The sequence below is a fragment of the Octodon degus genome, unplaced genomic scaffold (genome assembly GCF_000260255.1).
Source record: "Octodon degus isolate 3935 unplaced genomic scaffold, OctDeg1.0 scaffold00167, whole genome shotgun sequence".
Taxonomy (NCBI): Eukaryota; Metazoa; Chordata; class Mammalia; order Rodentia; family Octodontidae; genus Octodon; species Octodon degus.
The window spans coordinates 623344-629095 of record NW_004524743.1 but is presented as its reverse complement, the minus strand read 5'-3'; positions in this window follow the sequence as shown (position 1 = coordinate 629095).

Here is a 5752-nt window from a genome sequence, read left to right as displayed (position 1 = left end):
GAAGGACTTGCTCAAGGTCATACAGCTTGTGAAGGCAGAGGAAGGGACAGCACTGGAGTCTCCTGACTTCCCAACTAGTACACTTTCCTTTCTGTCTCATCGCTTATGTAGAAAAAAATTCAGCCTAACAGTAGACTAATTCAACCAGTGTGTAGGTCAGGGTTTTCCATAAGGAAAGAGAGAAGAGAAAGTGTATCTTAATTACTCGTTATTCCCCTGCCCCCTGGAAGTGGTGATGACTGTGTTAGATAAGAACCCTCACACAACCAGATCAACTTAGTGACTTAGAGAGACACTGTCTCAGTATGAAAAATAAAAATAAATGACTGGGAATGTAGCTCAGTGTGAAGGGCCTAAATTCAATCTCCAGTTCTGGAACAACAACAACAAAAAGCTTGGCAAAAAGATAAGCTTGCCATTGAATTTCAGCTATATGACTCTGAATGTCAGCCATGTGATTTAGAACCAGTTGTTTGACATCTCTGGAGATCCTATCATCCTCATTTGTAAAACATATGAGCTCAACTCATATTGCCATGTAGATCCCATGAGACAACATGTACAAAGGTGCTTAGCCCGGTGCTGGGTGTAGAGTTATAGTATGTCTCCTTTCCACTGCCTGTAAGGCTTAGATATTGTGCCTGTCCCCCACACAGCTTACAAGAAGTTGTAAAACAACTGTCAAGAAGCGTTGTGGCATTTCCCTGGCATTTGCTGATACTTGAACCACGCTTTCTCATCAGTAGTATTCTCAAAACAACACTCAACTCTGCATGGGCAAAAGATGCATATTATCCATTGCCTGGTGCACAGAAAGAGCTTAGTCAATACTTAACAGATGAAGGACTATGCCCCCCCCCAGGTAGAGTGTAAGCTTCCTCGGTAGAGGGCAATATATTTCATTCACTTCGCTTGCACCCTACCCAGGAGTTAGCACAGCTCTTGACACACAATTGGTGTTTATCGATATTTGCTAAGTTGACACTACTACGGTTTGTATATAAGTAGTGTCTCCTAAAGGCCCATGCCTAAAGGTGTGGTCTCCAGGACAGTACTATTCGAAAGTGCTACAGACTTTTAAGAGATGGGACCTAATAGAAGGTCCTTAGGTCACTGAGGTTGTGTCCTGCAAGGGAATTGTGGGATTCCAGTGTCTCTCTGTTCCCTAGCTCAAAATGTAAGTCCTGGCTCTGACATGTGATGTGCTGTCCCTATTAAAGATCCAAAGCAATGGATCACCAAGCCTTGCACATTAAACTCCAGAACAATGAATGCTTCTTTGCTTCACAAGTAGCCTGTGTCAGGTATTTTGTTATAGTGGTAGGAAGCTAGGTAATACATAAAGAAGATAATTTGAAGAGGACATATTCATACATACTTGGAAATGTCAAGAAAACTATCTGGAAGGAGCACCTGGTAACAACAGTTGCCTGCAGAGAGGAAGATTGAAGGGTCTTGGGTGGGAGGAAAACTCACTTTCCATTGCATATTCTTTAGTAATGTTAGAATTTTAATCACCTGGATGTATTTCTTTTCTCAAGTAAAACCACTGAGTTTTTCTTTAATTCGTATAGTTCAAATGAAATAATTGACCAGAAAATTAAGCTTGTGCTAAAACTGAAGAAATAAGAACTCTTTGATAAGGAAAAATGCCACCTTGGAGAACTTTAGTGCATAGCTTTCTATTCTCTGGAAGGTTATAAGGAGAATGATGACCATCTGTTGTCCATATCTACAGAGTAATAGGAAATGAATTGAAATTGCAGTGAGAGATATGAGTTGGGCATAAATAAGTCATTATTGACGATAGTTGATGAACCCCAGAAAAATTATCATGAGATGCATGTACCATCTAGCCCTGGAAACTCACAGGCCTACAGCCATATGGCTCGACTGATTTCCTTGTCTTTGCACAGGCAGGGCTGAGCTGAATGGCTTTAGATTGTGTCCCCATTTCTGACACTAGAAATGACCCTTCAGCTGCTGAGGTCGGTGCTGACATGGTTCTCTCTCCCCATTCAGAGTGTGAATATCTGACCAAGGCAATTGGGAGGTGAAGATTTCCATATAATATAGTCCCCACTATAATCTAGCTGTTAAGCTCAACCATAGAAACAGTGAAAGAGGTTTTGAAAGATAATTTCTGTCTGTCTGTCTGTCTCTGTCTGTTCTCTCTCTCTCTCTCTCTCTCTCTCTCTCTCTCTCTCTCTCTCTCTCTCTCTCTCTCTCTCTCTCTCTCTCTCTCTTTCTCTCTCCCTCCCCCATTTATGATACTGGGGATTGAACACAGAGTCTTTGTAATTAGTTATATCCTCAGCCTTTTTTCAAATTTTTATATATGATGAGGGTCTTAGTAAACCACTAAATTTCCTGAGCTAAGCTCAAGCTTCCAATCCTCCTGTGTCAACCTACCAGAAACTGAGCTCACAGGCATGAGCCACTATGCCTGACTAAAAGACAATCTTGATTATATTGGATTGCCACCTTAAACATCACCATTCAATTCATCACCTGTTCATTGTCATACATGTACTACATATGTTGGGATCCCTTAATAATTGTTTTGTATAATACTAATATATACTATATATATATATATATATATATATATATATATGGATGGTTTTAAGTATTATATAAAATTGACCATCAACTCTGGAGAGGCAGTACAGCTCAGAAGCTAATAAAGTAGGCTGGAGCCACACTGCTTGGATTACCTATGTCTCACAGCCTCAGCCTCCTCATCTACAAACTGGAAGCAATGATTTATGATGATAGCATCCATCTCTAACATTTTCATGGGTTAAATGCAAGGATCTCATACAATTCTTTATAAAAAATAATAGCTAGTATCACCTACTCTTCTGCAACTTTTTCTTGAAGTTCAACACTATTTTGTCAATAGCTTTTAAGTTCCTACTATGTACAAGGCATAATTATAAGATACTAGGGATTCAGCAGTGAGAAAAATAGATAACATTCTTGCCTCACATAGTTCATGTTCTAATGAGAGAAGGCAGATACTAAACAAGAAGAATAAGTAGAAGATACAGCATTAGCAGAAGATGATAAATGTTATAGAGAAAAATGAAGTAGAAAAGAATTATAGGGATTTCTGAAAGGGATGGCAAAGCAGTTTTCAATAGCTCAATTGAGGGCATCCTGTTGGTACACTAATGTTGGAACAGAGAGGTGAAGGAAGTGAGGGAGTGAACTATTGGCATGTCTAAGGAAAGAGGACCCAGGGAAGGAGGATATGCTCTGCACAATACAGGGAACTTAAAGCGCAGCGCGGAGCAGTACATAAGCACCAGAGTGAAGGAGAAGCCAGTGATGGAGCAGGTAGAGCAGTCACGTAGGACCGTGTCATGCAGGGTCTCATGAGCCATTATAAGAACTCTAGCTTTACCCCGGAGAAATAGGGACACATTTCAGGGTTTTGAATTTGGTTTTTAATTTTCTTTTTTTAAATTAATTTTATTGAGAAAGAAGTGGCAGTGAGACGGTTTCAAAACAGGTTAGTAGGACAGTTACAATAATTAATACACTGAATATTGTTGTCTTCGTAGTAGTTATTCAGAGTACAAGTAATAGTGTTTAGACATGATATTTTGTCTAAACACTATTAGTATAAATCTTTCTTTTCATCTAACTAAGAGAAAGTAGCTGTATATCTATCCTATTTTGTATATACAGGTAGTTTTTTTTCACTACAAAATAGAACTTCATTTATATCCCCCTTTTTTGTTTAGTTTTGTCAGAGGTGGGTGTTCCACTGCCATTCAAATATTATAGGTGCGTGAATTCAGCAAAATAATCCAATATAGTCCAGTAGTCCATAATAGTTGTGGGTTATCTGCAGAACAGGAAAGCCAAAAGTTGTTGACTTGAGCCTTTTATAGCTCAGCATATTAATATGGCTTTACTTTTCATACCTTGTGTTTATACCTTTCTGCTGGATGGTTAAGACCAAGATAAAGCAAGACCTATATGACAAAAAATGTAACTTTTGTATCAGATTAAAATAAAGACTCTGGGCCAGGGAGATAGTTCAGTAGAAAAGCGCTTGTCTGGCAAACACAAGGTCCTAAGTTTAATCCCTGGTACTAGAAAAAAAAAAGATAAAGATGAAGAATATTCCAGATTTCTGTAGGGTTTTTGTCATGAATGGGTGTTGAACTTTGTCAAATGCTTTTCCTGGTTTTTAATTTTCAAACAACATCAAACTTACAGAAGAGTTCTAAGAGCAGTACAAGAACTTTCATATAGCCTTCAATTGTTAGCATTTTGCCATATTTGCCTTTTCTTTATGTACACTTTGAAGCATTTGAGAGTAAATTAGACAGCCCAGGACATGTCATTCTACACGTTTCAGCAGGCATTTTCCTAAGGTAAAGAATAGTTTCTTACATAATCACAATTATCAAAATGAGGGCATTTACATTGATGCAATATGAGGAGATGGCTCAGTGGAATAAGCGCTTCCCTGGCAAGTGCAAGAGCCTGAGTTCAATCTCCGATTGCGCCAAAAAAATACTATCTCATATACAGTTATATTTATATTTAGCTCTCTGTCACACCAATGTTCTTTATTACATTTTCCTTTCTTCGTTGCCATGAATTTTAGCCTCCTTTAATCTGGAATTGTCCTTCAGCCTTTGGTGACATTGGCATTTTTGACGTGTACAGACCCCCTATTTATGGGATGTTTCTCTATTTGGGTTTGTCTAATATTTCCTCTTGGTTCAAGGTATGCATTTTGGGCAGAAACAGCAAAAAAGTGATGGTATATCTTCTTCAGTGTGTCACGTGATGACAAATGAAGATGTCATTTTGCCTCACTTTTGAAGACCCTAACTCTGATCACTTGGTTACATGGATGTCTGCCAGATTTCTCCACTGTAGTTATTTCCCCATGCATAATTGAGGTCATCTGTAAGGAAATACTTTAAGTCTATGTAAACATCCTGGTCTTCCTCAAGGCGTCAAACAATAGTTTTGGTATTTCTTGTTAGTTTTTCTGTGATGGTTGTCAAATGATGATTTTTATTTCCATTGTTTTTCTACATTGATTTTTCAGTTTTCTATTGAAATGAAGAGTTTTCCCAAAAAAGGGGGGATATAAATAAAGGACCATTTTGTAATGACTATATATATATATATAGTCAAAATATATATACATATATATGTCACTACAAAATGGTCCTTTATTTATTAACTATTACATATATATATATAATAGTTAATTATATATATAATAGTTAGGATAGATATACAGCTATTTTCTCTTAGTTCAATGAGAAGAAAGATTTGTACTAATAGTGTTTGGACAGGATATCATACCTGCATCTTATACTATGAATAACTGCTATGAAAACAACAACATGCAATGTATTAATTATTGTAACTGTCCTACTAACCTGTTTTGAAACTGTCTCATTGTTATCTCTTTCTCAATAAGATTAATAAAAAATAAATAAAATAAATAAAGATTTTTCCCTTCACTCACTTTCACTCTTTCTTCATCCAGTATGAACTCATAGCTTCCTATTTTAATCAGAGGATTACAATCTCTTATAAAATATGCTGATGCTCACATTGTCCCCAATTTATCCAATGATAGCCCTTTCAAACTGGCTTTTGTATCTTTCTGGCATGGTTCTTTAAGCACTTCTAGGCTCCGATTTAGCATGCGTTTTCCCCTGCTTCATACCTCGGATCCACTATTTCTCTAAGGATGCCTGGTTCCTTT